The 19,503-nt window shown below is 32.8% G+C and overlaps 1 protein-coding gene across 2 annotated transcripts in view; it reads right to left on the reverse strand.

Moving 5' to 3' along the window:
- The window catches only part of LOC150099803 (uncharacterized), a 159,779-nt gene extending 149,418 nt beyond the window's left edge, over window positions 1-10,361 (reverse strand). For both annotated transcript variants that reach the window (XM_090403391.1, XM_090403390.1), the window contains exons 1-2: window positions 10,243-10,361; window positions 10,045-10,103 (exon numbers count right to left, since the gene is read on the reverse strand). The gene's annotated coding sequence lies outside the window, so the exon portion shown is untranslated. The remainder of the gene's footprint in view (window positions 1-10,044; window positions 10,104-10,242) is intronic.
- Window positions 10,362-19,503: the final 9,142 nt, after the last annotated feature.

Below are 19,503 nucleotides of genomic sequence, written 5' to 3' on the forward strand. Positions count from 1 at the left end.
ACAATCCTCCATCCACCCACTGTGGGAATCGAACCTGCAACCTTTGTAAGAGAGATACGCTGACCACTCGTCCAAATAGGCCGGTATTTAGAAACCTCTCGCTAGGAAATCTAAACTATTTCTTATGTTTAACTGCTCATGTCTTCATTCAGTGCGCTGCCAGATTAACGGTTATCCATCTGATATGCACTATGGAACATGACTTTCTAGTGTGCAATTTCCACAAATTACCACATTATGACCAAAGGTTTCGGTTCAAACAAGACATAACGCCACACCATGATATATCATTGAAATTCATTGTTTGGATGATTCCACATCGTAGACAACATGTGCCGGGTCTCTCTGAAAACCAGATTTTACCGTCATATCTAAATATTATGTGGCATCCTTGTTATTTCATAGAACTCTTACTTATTTTGAATCCAAGAATGCAGGCTACCCACAATGGCAACTCATGTCACATATTATGTAAGCTCTTTGCACAATGCAATTAATCTGATCCGTATCTCCCCCCCTCCAAAAAAAAAGATGCTCGTTTCTCTGTTTTATCTGTTTGTGATATCGCTCATTCTGAAGTTTCATTCACATTTTACACATCGCATGTTTTTTCTCTCTCTGCATGCATTATGTTATAATATATATATATATATATATTTTTTTTTTTTTATAATATATATATATATATATATATATATATATATATATATATATATATATATATATATATATATTTTATAATGACTACTACTATTAACTCAGGATTGGGATATGTTCATTTTTAATATAAACTGACTAAAAACCCGAGAATTATAACAAATTGAGATTTATTTGAAAACGCAACATGTTTCGTCGAGATTGACTTCATCAGGCGTTAAGAACATAGAAAGATATTAAAAGACACTGAAATAAACATTGGAACACTCTAAAGCTATACAATTATAAAGTTATGATATTCGACTGTAAATTACAGTTATTATGAACTTGAGCTATAGTCCGTGTTAAAGTTCTGTTGTTGTACACTTGTGTGTGTGGAACCACGCGATCTCCAGTATCTGATAGTAGAGCTGAAAGAGTCAGGCAAATTATAGCTGAGATTATTGTTCATATGAAGAGGGTCCAAGGTGATTTCTTTTGACTCTACAATGCGGCGTTCTACCTCATCATGGCAAATGTGTAGGTTTGAAGTTGTTGTCAAATTTACTTCATATTGGCGGCTTTCGTTGTTCGTGTTTATTGAATACAGGACATGGCCTGACAGGGCAGTTGCACTGATTCTCTTATAAGCAATGTCTCTCTGGTGCTCCTCGAGACGTAGGAGAATAGATTTCTCCGTTTGGCCATAGTAAGGTTTTCCGCACTCACATGCGACTTTATATACACCTGGAAATTGTAGAAGGTATGAGATTGTTTATAGTTGTTGAAACTTGATCTTATTTTTGGAAGAGTCGAGAAGCACGTTTGTATGTTGAATTTCTTTAAGATTCTACTCAGTTTTTTGGATAGTGTGCTGATATATGGCAAGGATATATAACCTTTGGAGTCGTTCTGTGTCTCTACGTTGACGGTGGGATAACTGTTTGTTGATACTTTTTAAAGAGTAGCCATTGCTTTTACAGGTCCATTTAAGATGTTGTAGTTCTTTTTTTAGTTCTTCTTCATCTGATAGTACAGATCTTGCACGATTCGTAAGAGTTGATATAACACCCAACTTTTGCGCTGGATGGTGATGTGAGGACACATGCAAATATCTGTCTGTATGAGTTGGCTTTCTAAATATAGAGACTTTAATTGATTCAGGCGTCTTAGTGAGTTTAACATCTAGGAAACAGATGGAACTATTTTCTTCAATCTCCATGGTCAATTTTATATCCTGATGGAGGTTGTTTAAATGGTTGAGAAACCTGTGAAGATTCTCAATACCATGCTCCCATATGAGGAATATATCGTCCACATATCTAAGCCAAATTCTTGGTTTTAAACTAAAAGAGGAGATTGCCTTTTGTTCAAAATCCTCGAAAAAATGTTGGCTAATATAGGAGAGAAGGGGGCTTCCCATAGCTAATCCTTTGACCTGTTTATATTGTTTACCTTCGAATTCAAAATAGCCAGAGTTTACACAGTGAGATAGTAGAGAGAACATTTTATTTGAAATCTTGTTCTTTAAAATATGGAGAACTTCTTGTGTCGGAATGTTGGTAAAGAGTGCTACCACGTCAAAGCTCACCAAGATGTCAGAAGATTTGAGTTTAAAGTTCTTGATTTTAGAGATAAAATCTGTTGAGTTTTTAATATAAGAAGAAGATTTTCCCGCATAAGCTTTTAACGATGACGCGAGATATTTAGATAATCTGTAGGTGGGTGAGTCAATGCTGTCTACTATAAGTCTCAGTGGATAGTTTTCTTTATGAACCTTAGGGAGACCATAAAGCCTTAGAATCAGTGTAGAAAAGATGAGGGTAGAACGCCGCATTGTAGAGTCAAAAGAAATCACCTTGGACCCTCTTCATATGAACAATAATCTCAGCTATAATTTGCCTGACTCTTTCAGCTCTACTATCAGATACTAGAGATCGTGTGGTTTCACACACGCACAAGTGTACAACAATAGAACTTTAACACGGACTATAGCTCAAGTTCATAATAACTGTAATTTACAGTCGAATATTATAACTTTATAATTGTATAGCTTTAGAGTGTCTCAATGTTTATTTCAGTGTCTTTTAATATCTTTCTATGTTCTTAACGCCTGATGAAGTCAATACTGGACGAAACATGTTGCGTTTTCAAATAAATCTCAATTTGTTATAATTCTCGGGTATTTAGTCAGTTTATATTAAAAATGAATATATTTTATAATATATATATATTTATTTATTTAAAAAATTAATTTAACTGACTAGAACCCGAGAAAGTATAACAAAAACCTTTAATAAATCACGACTAGTTTCATCGGTGCTCCGACTTTTTCAGGTGAGAAAGAAAAAACATAAGACTTATAAAAAAATAACAAGGTAAAAAACATGGACTTTCCAGCTTACTATTACTGTTACTATTCTACTTCTTTTTATTAAGCTGAAAAGTCCATGTTTTTTACCTTGTTATTTTTATAAGTCTTATATAATTCACTTCTTCCGACTTCTCAGATGAAGAAGTCGAAGCACCGATGAAACTAGTCGTGATTTATTAAAGGTTTTTGTTATACTTTCTCGGGTTCTAGTCAGTTAAATTAATTTTATAAATGTATACATCCCGAGTAAATCCTAATTTCAATAATATATATATATATATATATATAAATAAGTTTTTTTTTTAGCCCTAATATATATATATTAAGGTTACCAAGTAATTTTATAACTTGGTTAATTTACTCCTAATCCTAAGTAAGCAAACAGTTAAGTTTGCGCCTGAACGTAGTTCAAGTGTAAAGGTGGAGCAGCACCAGGTCAACTCATTGTAAAGGTGGGTAAAGCTCTGATCACTATTCTTAGTATTTTCCATAATGTAAAGCACATCTCACTAAGAGATGTATACTGCAATAGATTATGGGTAGGGTCATTACCCAGACCGGTTTGAACCTTTTTTGAGGTCTCCTCAGTGAGTAGCTAGACCCTAAATACCAAGGTTTTAGTAATACAGAGCCTTATCAACTTTACCTATACAAGTTGCTGCAAGGTTTTTATTTTGAATAAGAATCTCTGGAGGAGATATAGATGTAAATAAGTTTTTTTACCTTGGGAATAATGTATATTAGTGTTAGGAAGTAATTTTATAAACTTGGTTATTTTACTCCTAATCCCAAGTAAGCAAACAGTTAAGTTTGCGCCTGAACGTAGTTCAAGTCTAAAGGTGGTGCAACACCAGGGCAACTCATTGTAAACAACACCTTTACACTGAGTTTCCCTGGTGTTGCATAACCTTTAGACTTGAACTACGTCAGGCGCAAACTTAACTGTTTGCTTACTTGGGATTAGGAGTAAAATAACCAAGTTTATAAAATTACTTGCTAACACTAATATACATTATTCATTATTCACAAGGTAAAAAAACTTATTTATATACACACATATATATACATATACACACATATATACACATATATATACATATATACACACACACATATATATACATATGTGTGTGTGTTTATAAAATTACTTGCTAACACTAATATACATTATTCATTATTCACAAGGTAAAAAAACTTATTTATATACACACATATATATACATATACACACATATATACACATATATATACATATATACACACACACATATATACACATATACATATACACACATATACATATATACACATATACATATATACACATATACATATATACACATATATACACACATATACATATATATACATATATACACATATATATACATATATACACACATATATACACACATATATATACATATATACACACATATATATACATATATACACACATATATATACATATATACACACATATACACACATATATACACACATATACACACATATATATACATATATATACATATATACACATATATACACATATATACACATATATACACATATATACACATATATATATACATATATACACATATATATATACATATATACACATATATATATACATATATACACATATATATATACATATATACACATATATATATACATATATACACATACATATATACATATATACACATACATATATACATATATACACATACATATATACATATATACACATACATATATACATATATACACATATATGTACACATATATACATATATACACATATATGTACACATATATATACACACATATATATACATATATATACACACATATATATACATATATACACACATATATACATATATACACACATATATATACATATATACACACATATATATATACATATATACACACATATATATATACATATACACACATATATATATACATATATACACACATATATATACATATATACACACATATATATACATATACACACACATATATATATACATATATACACACATATATATACATATATACACCCATATATATATACATATATACACACATATATATATACATATATACACACATATATATATACATATATACACACATATATATATACATATATACACACATATATATATACATATATACACACATATATATACATATATACACACATATATATATACATATATACACACATATATATATACATATATACACACATATATATATACATATATACACACATATATATATACATATATACACACATATATATATACATATATACACATATATATATACATATATACACATATATATATACATATATACACATATATATATATACATATATATATATATACATATATATATATTTCAGGCATAATACAAGAGTGCAGTGTGTGTAGGGGAGGGGGAAAGTTGTTAGGAATGCATCTATTTATGTGTTTCTTGAGCAACTAAATTTCCTTGTTTAGAAACTACTCGTCTTTTTACTTTTCTATGGAAAAGTGGAGGAACTCTGCGGCCAGTTCGACAGTGGCATCCCTGAAAATATTTACACACAAGGCATAATGCAGAAACAAGTGTATCAGATTTTGGGGACAAATATGAAAACCGTATTCTACGGCTTGATAGATTTTGGCTTTATATAGTTGTAAACGTGAGAAGTAGTGTCTTGAACGGAACAAGACACCAACGTTTCTTCTGAAGACTGAGGAGCTATAAATATAATATGATGGTGCTGAGAAAGGCTAAAGGCATCAGTCCAAGAAGAAAAAATCTGATACTTAACTGGAGATCTGAATATTATCAAAAGTAACAGGAAATGAAATAAGATCTTTCTTAAGAGATAGTGTTTATAAAGGTGAGAGGCAGTGTTTTAAATGAAACAGGACACCAACCTTTCTTTTGAAGGCTGAGAAGACTATGCCAGGAAAGGCTACAGGTGTAAGTCAACACAGGAGAAGAAATCTGATCCTAATTAGAGATCTGAATATTATCAAAAGTAAGCTGCGGCACACAATCCGAACATAAAAAAAAAAACGAATAAGACCCCAAGTTGCAAAGAGCGTCTGAAGAGGACGATTGACCAGTGAAAAACGGTCCTCTTGGGCGATAAATCAAGGTTCACCTGTTTCCAGTCTGATGGGCAAGAAGTGAGGTGAAGCAGTAGTACGGTATTTAGATGGTAATAACTTGTCAATTTTTTAAGGAATATGTCCGATATGACTAATTTCCAACTGTTGAAAATTTAGTGGGACCTTCACGTTGCAGGGAGCCAGACCATGGATAAAATCTTTCAGAAATGAACAACTTAAAAAGGCGACTTCTTTGGAGCAACGAGGATACTATTTTGTTGTTCAAATTAGACAAGATTCTAATTACTTTCTCATGAGCGATATTAAATGTTTATCAATTTTTAAAAGTACATGAAAGTATGAAATTATGGGATTAAAATTTATCAGTTTGTGGGGTTAATTGTTCCTTCTTTAACAGAATAAATAAAATTCATTACAGTAGTGTTGTCTTCCTTGTTAGCAGGAAACTAGACAACACGATAAACTAATTACGTGATATTAAACTGTCTCCTCAACTTATTTGGGCGAATGACTGATCATATTCTAAATTCACATTTAAAGAGTTCTACTATAAGGAATAGAATGAGTCGTTCAACTTCATATATATTTAAAGAGTTCTTATATCAGGAAGGGAATAAATTCATCCAAGCTTGGTACATTATTTTCCATCAATACTTTTTTATAGTACGCTGTGTGAGATTTGGACTGTCCTAAATTTTATATTACTGATATGCGGCGATCTTTGTACTTCGAAGTACAGACAGTGAATTAGTGGCATTGCCCTAACTCAATCCCACAACGAGTGGAATTCTATACTTGAACATACCGTATATGAACCGACCGACCTTTTGAGAATTGGATAAGATTGGTGTTACGAATAACATTTACTCTTTATTGGTCTTTGAAACATCCCTATGAGTAATGGATACTTCTTAAAGATAAATTTTTTGATCCGTTAATTGCTAATTCATGGGGATCGGATAAAAAAACGTTTAGTCAAGCACAGCGCAAAGGTTCTCCGACTGTGGTCGCGGACATAATTGAGGTTGCCAATGACTGTAAAGGAACTCGTCAATATATAAAGAATTATTTAAAACATTAAATTAGTGCAGATAAAGTCTTCTGAAGCTACTTATATTGTTTTATGCAATTCGTTGTTTTTTCCAATCGAATTATAAAATGTCGGATGTAAAGCGAGTAGTAATTTTTAATAATGAAAAGTCCATTGTTACATGTTTTTAAATGCAACAAGCATTTTAAATATGGAAATATATTGCACAGTGACCAGCCATGCAAGAATGCAGAAGAGAGCGGAGGCAGTATGTTAAGAGTAATTTCAGTGTTTATACACTTTTGGAACTCTTCCCCTAGGTAATTCGTTTACCAAGTGTATTGTCGGGAATGCAACATCGGTTATTGATCATTTATAATTAACCTGAAATAAGCAATTGTTTTTTCAAGTTACGTGTATAACAGTTTATTTACCATGTTCGTGTCAATCCGTTTAATACATTATTTCATACAATTTATAATATTTTTACTCATATGTACCATTTTTACTCTCATGTATTTTTTTTTTTCCATCACGCCTTATATACAGTTTGAATGGGCACTGCAATTAGAATTCCACATATAAAATTTTCGCCGTATCTCTGATCCTTTTAAGTGTATCGTCATAAAATAGTTTCCAGAGAGATCAGTTGTATATAAAAATAAGGGAGGGAAAAATAAGTTACTGCATTCGTGTATAATGTACTATTAACGTTATACAGCAGTATTTTTCATCCCGTACCCGAAATGAAACATCGATGTTACGCCCGAGCTATCCAGTAGCTTAACAACCTGGTTAATACGACCTCGATTAGGAAGAAGAAACAGTATATTAATCATGATTTCTATACAAAGTTACATTTCTTTTAATGTTCATAATAACAGGTTCGAAATATGAGTTCCCTCCATTATTATTCTTCTTCGAGTTTTTAATAAATACACTCTAGTTTATTTAAAAGGATTGCCCTATACATTTATGCGCGATAAATTTAATTGGTGTATTTACTATTTGTTTTTGAGGTAGGTTTTACCTTTCCAGATGTCAGATTGTGAGTTTCGTTATTACTGACTTCTGCTGTATTTGGATTAAAAATAAATAAATAAAAGGATATTAATTTGAGTTCTGTGTAGGCACTTGCAAATACTTGGGTCTACAGGCAAAGTAAAAGTATAATATATATATATATATATATATATATAATATGTGCGTGTGTGTTTCCTGTTATAGGTTCTTATACGAGTTCTTTTTTTGAATAATATGTTGTCTGTCCAGTTTCGTTAACAAAGTGTTCAGGTTTGACTGACCTCGAAATGTCCGACCTGGAGTAAGACTATGAGGCTAGAGTACTGTGTTTGTTAAATGAATGTGTTCTTCTAGGTTTGTCTGTTTTGCAGGATGAAAAAACCTTGCTGTCTTTGTTTGAGACCAATTAACTCTTTTTCTTTGAAAATCTTTTATAAAAAGTAATAGATATATTTTATTGGCACAGTGTAAGATTGCGACCCTGATCATTGCATGCTTTAAAAAGTCTTTATTTTTTCCTAAAGCGGAATTTCTGGATTATCTAATCCCTCGTTCAGAGCAGTAATGTACTCTACAACCTGTTGTTGGAAGTATTTGTGTAAACAATATACTAAATGTATATTTATTATATAATGAAACCTGTGGAGAATTCATGACTAAACAAATACACGTAATAACAACAGTAATAATGTTATTTCTAGTATTGTTTGAATTAACTGTACTGACGATTTCCTAAGATACGTAGGATGAAATATTTACTTATTAAAACTTATTACTGTGGTTATTACGTGTGTTTATTTAGTCATAAATGTACATTTACACAAATGTACAATGTAATAAATCAGTATTGCTTAATTACATAATATTCTTACACTTACTATATATATAATCATGTATAATCAATCATCTCTGTTTATGTCTTTTGTTTTATCTAAACAGCGAAAGGAGAAAGAAATTGATATTTTATTAACTGAAAACTGGAGCTTTAGAATCACGTGAGTGATTTATACTCTTTATACTCTAATAAAAATTGAAATAAATGCACATAGTTTATGAATTTTATGAGAGATGTGTGGAGAAAATATTTCAAGAAAATATGAATGTAAAAGTGAATGTTTAGTTAAATCAGAACTCTTTGTAAAATGTTTGAGTTTTCGAACAGCGTTACTCTATATTTTGAACAGAACAATTCTATGGAGGTTAATTTAGTTCATATTGTCTGATTTCTTCCTGTTTTTATTATCTGTAATATAAATGACACATATATGTTTCATATAAAGCCTCGCTTGCATATATATAGGCACGCACGCAAGCACTCACCTGATACTTGAATAACTCAGAATATATTATTTAAATTTACTGTAGCTTTTGCTAGTGTGTTGACAAAAATTTGATTAATTACTCTGCCTATTGAAGATGAACGGTGCAAAAAAGCACATGTGCATACTTTTGAACAAAAACTGTTATTCATTCTATTTAAATAGTTATTATGTAAAATCCTTAAGTCAGTCACTGAATGTGGTTTACATCGATGTTCAATAATAAGCAATACACAAACTTATGCACCGCAGGAGTCTAGTTTTCTTTTCAATTCATCCCGATTCAATGTTTTAAAACAAGCAGTTACCAAAATAAAATTAAAAATCTGAAAAGTAAGCAAAAAATTAACATTCTTAAGAATGATGAGTTAGCTTATTACTATTTAAGGTAGAAATAATATTAAATAGAAAGCATCAAACAAAAAATTCAACTCGCATTTGACGTAAAGGTTATTCAAACACGTTACTATTAAAAACACCCTACGACAAGTAGCTGAGAGTACTAACCTGGAATATAATATATCTGCCTGGCATAAGTCCTATCATTCCATCCGTCCACGACTTGTCTAAAATGAAATTAAGCTGTCATTAGTCATTTAGGTACTTCTCTTTATCTTCTAAAAGCAGTGATTGAAACGTATTTGTCAAGTTTAGATTAACAACAAAAAAAAACGACCCTGTTCTATGATATAACTATTTACACACCTATCACGTCTTAATGAGTTAAGTTTCCAATCTCTTTTCGCAAATGTTCACTCTATTTATAGGAGTTACCAGTGATCACATCGCAAATGCTGAGTGAGAGAGAGAGAGAGAGAGACTGCTATGTACCATTCTGTCAACCGGCCAGATTTTGTATTTAAATAGTATACGCTAAACGAAAAAGCAGGAAGTGGCGACATCTCTTGCTGACAACTGATACTACAATTTAAATTGGAATGTCTGCATGACGTAAAGTGTCTTAAGTGTTTCATTAAGGAATCATTAGAAGTATTTATAAGCAATATTAACTAATTATTTTAAGTCTATTAAAATGTGTTGAAAATTAAATTATTTTTAATGAAACTGAAAATTCTTTCTTTAAAAAAGTGATCATAACAATCTAGTTATTCATTAAATATTTTAATGAAAATTTTTAATGAAATTAAGATTTTTCAAAATATAAAAAAATTAATTTTTCTTAAATATGTTAACGAAAATATTTTAAGGTCAAGTAATGAGCATGTTGTTGCCATTATTCTTCCAAGTGTGCATGGAGGAATCTGCGTACTTGGGAGTTATTGCAGGGATGCGATTTGTAAATTGAGTGAAATTCTCCTTCTGTTTGGTTTAATCAAGTAATTCCCATGTCCCTTTCAATTTTAACTTACCTTAAACAAACGGTATGAAAAGCTAAGGAAAGAGAAATACAGGATATTACGTGCAGAAAAAAAATAAACTTTCAATGTCTATTTTATTAACCGAAGTAATCTCAGTTTCCATTTCCAGATCTAACCTGCAAAATCACCTGTTTTTGTGACATTAACTCAGTTATCGGTCTTTCAAATTATTACTCATCCCGCTTTCTGCCCATCCGTATTGCATTCGCGAGGACGAAATCACATATTTTCTTCAGTTAGACAGACCTTGTTTCGAATTTCGTGTAGTACGTAGGAAGTACTTATAAGGGGTTTCTGCTGAAAATCACCCTCCCAAAGCTAGGTTGATCCATCAAAACAGATAAGCCTATCTGAGAACAGAGAGGTTACAGACGCAGTGAACTTATTTCATAGCCTTAGCCACTTTGGCTTAATCAGAAAATTATTTGCAGGCTGCTGATGTTTCTTCTTTACGGCCCTTTCTAACATGTCCCAGATTTTTCAGTAACATTCACATCGGGTGAATTAGCTGGCCAATTGAGATGCGGAACGTCTTTCTCATGTTCTGCAAACCAATCTAGCAAAATTCTAGCTCGACACACGAGAATTATCATCTTGAAACTCAGGATCTACTATGCGTCCTTTTTGTTACAAAACCTGGAGAAATTGCAATACTTCATTATTTAAAACTGTCAGATAATCCACGGATTTCATGCGATTGGACAACTCACCGAATGGCTAACTCCAGGACTTGAAATACAGTCCCAAAACATCCTTTTTGCACAGCACTTTGACACATTCGGGATTGAATTCTTCTTCAACCTTCCACATGATCCTGCAGCGGTTATCATTGGAATGCAAGTAGAATCTGGATTCGCCGGACCGTATTATTCATCTCCATTGGTCAGTGGTCCAGTGACGATGCTGTTTTGCCCAATCAAGTCGATTTTTCTTCTGGACAGTTAACTTAGGACGTATCTAGGCAACATGTCTGAAAATGCCTAGCCCATGCAGTTCTCTTAGTGTTCGTTCTGTAACTGGTTTACTGAGTACAACATTGTACTGTTGACTCAGTCCTTGACTATCTGGAAACGTTCAGCAGGATCACAGTCGTCCCAAACGCCTGTGATCCCGATTTGTCGTCATAGAGCTTCTAACAGCGTTGCTCCGCCTACCGTGATAGCTTCCATACTTCTTCCACTGTAAATGGACACCACTGACTGTGGATTCCGACACTCCAACTAACTTCACCACTTCTTGCAAGGAATGTCCATGTTCTCGGCCAGAAGCAATGATACTCTTTTTTCCACTCGGTAGCGTCACCTTTACGACGTTACCGAGTGGTTGTAGCTGTAAAAGAGAATACTGAATGCTACAGATGCATTAAACACACCTCAGACATCCACAATCATATTCCAGCTGTTTTACTCTACCTATATGTACCACTCTTGACGTTCATCAACTTTAAAATTATGTACATGTTTCGTTATGTACATCAGCATTCCATAATTTTTGTCCGGTGTGTTTAGTTTGTCTGCCTGGTTAGCCTATTGGCTATGCGTTTCGCAACCATATGTCTGGCGAAGGAGTGTCCTAGGTTCGATTCCCGTCGACGACGTGAGGAGCTTAAGGATTTTCCTCAGCCATAGCCAAATTAGCCAGTCTTTTGGGGGGTCATGGACAACAGGGTCCCCCCATTTGTCTGGGGTTTTTCATCCTGCAAGCAGGCAAACTGTCCCCGTGAACACACACACACAGATTACAGTCATGAATATCGCCCATAGGGGGGGAGATGCAGCAGAGGAGTGGCGAACCGGCTGCATTAAGTTCCTTAGGAGGGGACTCAAACCCCTCCTAAGGGTATGAGAAGGATAAGATAGGTGTTTATTTTCGAAACTCTGAGCTCATTTGTGCACTTTTAAACTAATCTGTTTACAGTGGATTTAATGATCATACAATGAATATTGTGGAGAAATATAATCAGGTTTATCAAGTTCATCCAGGTTTAGCCTTCTACATACAAATTTCTCTTTTTCATTCATTTCTTCTACTGCTCTCTCCAGAACTGTCTCTCTTCTTTATGTATTTCGAAAGAATTACAACTCACAGGCTATAATCAAATCCAGTCTGAACAGTTTTCTTATTTTCTTATTTCTACTCAACTTTCTGACCATTCGCTTTGCAATTCTGCTATAAGGTGTCCAACTTCTCGCATACTGGACCAACATACAATAAACAAAATAAGTATCTTGAATATAATTAACTACTAATTAAAAGTCATGTGAGTTTATAGCTGATGTTCTCGATAATGCTATAAGAATGGATAGCTAATTACCATAATCGGCTTTATCTGTTGTGTAGCATTATCGAGAACACCGACTATTAACTCATATGGCCTTTTAAAAGAAGAGAACTACAATATCCTTCTTGTTTTTCCTGAATTCTAAGGTATATTAATTATAGACAAGCATTTATTTATTTTGGTTATTCATTGCAAATATATATAATTTATTATTAAACTTTTTTTTTGCGATATTTAATCTCTGTTATACACTCTTTGATGCATAATGGACAATACAAAATTTCGAAATATTGTATATGTTGGCGTATAAGACGACTCTCAAATACTACAGAAAACCCCTCGAAATCATGGGTCGCCTTATACGGCGAGTATAAAAAGGGAAGCTTAATTTCTTGGATGAACATTTAAGTAGTTACAATACATCGTTATATAAGAAAATAGGCAGTGTTTATAAACAAATCAGAGTAATTTTTTGTTACATAAATTTATTTTAAATATTACAATAGATGTAAGTCTTAAAAACAAATAATAATTATTAACATCAATTTTCATGTTAATTTTCTTCATCATCAGTTGAAAATAGTTCTTCAGATGCATTGTTTAAATAATCGTCATATGGATACCAGTTCGAATCCAGTGAATTGATTTCAGATCATCTTCCGTACTATCCATAAGATTAGAGATACCACACGTTTTAAATGATTTTATTACAGTCCCTACTTTTACTTTATTCCATGCTTTGATCACAAAACTGCGCAACATATCAAGTGATGCAGCATATCCCATACTAATAAACTGCATTTCTTCATTACACCACCTGGTCGCGTGTTCCACACATTATTTATCCATAATTTCACACTATTTTCGTCCATCCATCCTTTTTCGTGAAAATGTACAAAAACACCTGAAGGAAATTTTATCTTAGGTTTAGTTTTACGTTTGAAGATGATTATTGGTTTTAACTTGGTTCCATCAGCCAAACATTACAACACAACGCAAACCTTGTTTTTTAATGACCTGTACTTCTAACTATCACAATCTTATTACCTTTAGACTCCACTGTTTTATTGCTTATCATATCAAAAATAGGAGTTTCATCCATATTTCCAATATTTGACAATAGAAATTTATTTTCTTGTCTCAACTGAATAATAGATTTATGGAAACTGGTAAGTTTGTGGTCAAGATCTGCTACTAGGTTTCGAGCAATTTTCGTTTTTTGTTGTATTACCAGATTTTGTCTGTTTATAAAACGATTACACCATCCTGAAGTAGCTTCAAATTCTATGCTTTCATCCGGATTCAGTCTTGACCATTTTAGTGCATATGATCTAATCATATTTCTTGTAACAAGATAACCATTGTGCCTTTGTTCGAATACCCATTCTGCAACGTGATTTTCCAGTTGCGGCCATCGGGTGATCCCCGTTTTCATCGCACATTTTTTCTTTGGCAATTTTTTAAAAATTGCCAAAGGAAAAATCTCGGTTATGTCAAACTTTCTTGCAGCAGCACAGTTATTAGTTTGCTTTGCCATTTCAATTACCCTTATTTTAAATCGAGCTTCATACTTTCTTCATTTTGTTGATGGTTCCATGATTTTAAATGATAACAATATTAATAATCCTAAAATTTAAAAAAATGCAAAATTAATAAGTAATTAAAATTGTGGCTAATCATTTTTAATTAGGGTAATTCGCGTAAATACTAAATCTATGCTATGCAAATACATAACGGATATGCTTAGGTATAAAAATAACTTATATAACAACAATACCTAACGTTGCATCAATTCAAGAAAGAAGAAATTAAGGGGTCGTCTTATACAACCGACATAAGCTTAAAACCTAAAAATAGCCTAAAATTTAGGCCTTGTCTTATATGCCGGTTGTACTATACGGCGACAATATACGGTAAATTATGAACAATTAAGCCAATTAAATTCAAGAAGCAAATTCTATTTGTGTCGATTTGACCACGATTGTACGTTCTTTTTTAAATCTTGAAATATTTATTCCCATACTGTACACAGCAATCTAACTTTGAAAATGTGTTTTTTCTCTCATGATTATTTTCCATAATTTGCAACCTCCTCACCTCTCTCTCTCTCTCTCTCTCTCTCTCTCTCTCTCCTAGCTTATGCTAAAATTGCAGTCCTAATAGATGTTGCATCCATAATTGAAAAACAATCTCAAATTTCAGTATATAAAATAATTAGGAATGTTTTGAATTATGCTGTACATGGAAATAAAATAGTATATGAAATCCATAACAGATGGCGGTGTCATGCATTTATCTTGTGAAAAGCAACTGGCAATAAAATATAAATTGCCATTCTTTTTTTTTTTTTTTTGCCTTCTGTGTTTAAGGATTAAAGCTATATTCATCTTACTTGTAAACCTTTTTTTATTCGAAATAAGTACGAATAATGCACATTTTCAAACACAACCATGTACCTTATTAACTCACATCGCTTTCTTCTCAGTTGGCCTTCCATTGTTGTTTTCGTCTCATCGATTTCCATGCCCAACCAGAAACTGTAGCCATTATTGATCTAGAGACGTGTTGTTGTCTTCTTGTACTGTAGTCGTGGAACTACAGATTGAAGGTGATATTTCAATCAGTTTTTGATTAAAACAATTGCTAAAATTTCAAAGGAAAATTAAAATTAAGGGACAGGAGATGATAATAAGAAAGCAACTAAAGCAGAATTTCGAAAAATCGATTTTGGTCGTATGTTAAGAGAATTAGGAAGTGTAAACTGAGAGAAACTGTTTTATGGAAGAGAAACTGATGCCAAATGGACAGTACTGAGAGATATCTTGCAAAACATAATGTTTAAATTTATCCCTAGAGGTAAATTTAAATATTAAATTTACCCTTAGCTTTAGCTTTTATTGTAGAGTTTTATGTATGAATAAATGGATCAAATGCTTTAGACAGGTCAACGATTACTCTGATTACTTAAGACAGCGATTACTGTTTGTGGAAGAATGTGAAAACTTTCGCATATACATTGAATTTTTAAAGAGTGATTCTGTAATTTGGTGGTTAACAATTGGTAATGTAGCTATAGGGCTATAGTTGCTGATTGAATTTCTGTGTCCTTATTTCTATTAGATATGATGAATGTGATTCATGACATACTGGGTATGTGTGCAGTGTGAATGATTTATTTATTATTATGATATGATGTGACCTATTATTAGTGAGTGTTGTTTAATATCTTTGGGGCCTGATGTCGTAGATACTTGGATCTTTGTTATAGTTAATTTGGTGAACTACACCAAACATTTCCGCTTCGGTTCTGGATGGAAACCACAGTGCCTGATTAGCTCGCAGTCGGAGTGGAGGATCTCGGTTTGTGAATAAAGAGAACCTTTTCTCTACTTCTAGGAGGAATTCGCAGAGTTCTGGTTAAATTTTTCTAGATACATTAAAGTTTTTTTCATGAAACAATTTTTATGGCTTCGTAGTCTTTATTTATGGCTTTGAGTTCAACCCAGCATCACATTAATGGGATGCTTTTTTTTTACATCATTGTGTGCAGAGATTAATTTATCTACATGTATATAGTCGTTTCTTTTTTGTATTTCTTATCTGTGTTGCAAAGTGATTTGTTGTCGTTTTGTATTTGACGTCTAAAGATGTGTTATTTGAGTATGTCGCTTCAGTTGATTTCATAGAATATCTTTTCTTTGTATACATTGATTTCAGCTTGTTTCATCCTGTATTTCGATTTTTTATGGTTTGCTTATATATTTTCTCTGGTGTGGGTTTAATAAATGTTGTGTATAAAATATCTACAAAGTTGGATAATGCCATTGATCAGGTGTTCCGGTATCTTTGTTAACTAATTTTCGTCGATTATTTTTTCGTACTGTTTTTCAGATTCTGCATGCACATACAGAATCCTTTGTAATGATCTGAACGGTGAAGCAAAGCTAAAACCCTCTTTTCCCTATGATTTTGGTAGGCCCTTACTCGCCCATAAATTTCCAAGTACCCTTGGATTTCCTAATTGTTATTCTAGGATAGGATACTTATTTGTATGTGTTTAGCATATTTTGTATTTAAATCATGTGTGTGTTCTGGCCTGTTTGCATATTCGTGTGATGAAATACAGGGATAAAACGTAACAGACGTCATGAAATATCATGCAATGATAAAACGTAACCAAAAGCGATATAAATGATTACGTATGTATGGTCTGAATTCTTGAAAAGTAAAACCGTGACCTAACTGAAAAGGATAAGGTGGGCCTATCGCTATTCTAGACAAAGTTAATTTTTATGCACTTCAACGAGAAATAATGTAATAAACCCTTCTACAAGATTTTATTTTCCGAGTTCCACCAACAACTATGACGGCATATAAGCATATTATCTCACTGTCCATATCCCTATGTTAGAGATGAAATTGCTTCCATCCTACAAATTATGGAAATAATGGTAATCTTAACTCCACTTTAACCGAATCCGTGGTTTCTGAGGTCTTACATTCAATATATAATGAAACGGACTTGTATTAGATTTCAGGTACCTTCGAAAGGTAAGTACATTGAAGAGACGGTATGATTCCTTGAAATATGCTGAACTGCGAATCATAAAAGGAAACAAGAGTTGGCGGAACATTCAGAAACAATACTCGTATTACACAGAAGTTGTAGAGTCTGATCAGGGGTGGCTCGTGCATAGGCACTGCGGAACTGCAGCACCCCCAATTTTTCTCGATATATAAATATATTTATTAATTTATTTATATTTGCTTGTAATATTTAATTTTATCATCAACAGTCCTATACAATTCTCTTATTTTGTATAAAAAATAATAACAATTCATCTTGTAGCACTTAGGAGGGAGAAGGACGCTACAGCACTGTGTTTACCACAGTGTCATATTGCTACGCGCGCAAGCATATGCACGTCATAGTGAGATGCGAGCTATTAACGTAATGCGACACTGTCCGTCGCGCAGTTCCACTGTTGTTTATATGCAGTTTGCGCCAGTAGTAGAATGTTTGTAGTGCTTATCGTGTTTACTCCGTCTCTTTAAATATTTAGACATTACAATTAAAGGATTTAATTGTAATGTCCAAAATTGTAAATCCATTCCTTTAGGTACAATTAAAGGAATGGATTTTATTTTAAAGTAATTTTGAATTATACTAAACTGTATAATTTTATCGATACTAAACAATTTTTTTTTCAGTTAACAAAACAAGAAGAATATATTTTATTTTTAAGTAATTTTGAATTATACCAAACTGTATAATTTTCTTGGGGGAGACCACACTCCTACCAGGCGCGTCCCCCGGGTGGCGGATGGGGGATACCCAAATGGGTTGCTCTCAATAAAGAATAAAGAGCCGTGGACCAAAGGATATAGCAGAGGCATGACAAGCTGGCTACATTATTATGCCAGTAACTTTCATGAGCAGGAGAAAGTCTACAAACCGAGATAGTGCTACTGCGTACGGGACAACCGACGCGCCTACTCGAAGACCACATAGAGTAGGTGACAAATCAGCAATGTGGTCAGCCAAGGATGTGAAACATGTAGCCACCCTCAACATAGGATCACTATACCGACCTGGAAAATTGCAATTAGTCCAGGAAAATTTAAAAAGACTGAAATGGAGTATTTTAGGTTTATCAGAGACACATTGGTGCGGAGATGGATTCATGGATTTACCAGAAGGAAGACTGTACTTCTCAAGAAGAAAAGATAATATACACGGAGAAGGAGTTGCATTATTAATTGAAAAGAAACTTACACACTCAGTAATTGAAATAAACCCAGTGTCTTCTAGAATAATAACAGCCAAACTTCAAGCAAAAGAAAAAGGTCAAACAATTAAAATAATCCAAATATATGCACCAGACAGTAACCATTCAGAAGAAGAAATCGAAAATTTCTATGAAGAACTAAAACAGGAAATAGATAATCCCAAAAATAGAGAACTCATGATAGTGATGGGAGATTTTAATGCTAAAATAGGACAGTTCACAGCAGACAAAAAAGATGTGATGGGGAAATTTGGATACGGAGAGCTTAACGACAGAGGAGAACAATTACTCCACTTCTGTAAAGCAAACGATCTAATGATTACAAACACATTGTTCTATCAACGCCCTAATAATAAATATACATGGACATCCCCAGATGGTAATATAAAGAACTGCATTGACTATATCATCATAAACAAACAATGGAAAAGATCAGTAAATAATGTACGAACATTAAGAAGTTTTGTTTGTGACACTGACCACGAAATATTAACTGCCAAAGTGAAGATAAAATTCA

Source organism: Typopeltis vanoorti, chromosome 14 (genome assembly GCF_054136105.1).
Source record: "Typopeltis vanoorti isolate ZY-2024b chromosome 14, IOZ_Tvanoo_1.0, whole genome shotgun sequence".
NCBI classification, from domain to species: Eukaryota; Metazoa; Arthropoda; class Arachnida; order Uropygi; family Thelyphonidae; genus Typopeltis; species Typopeltis vanoorti.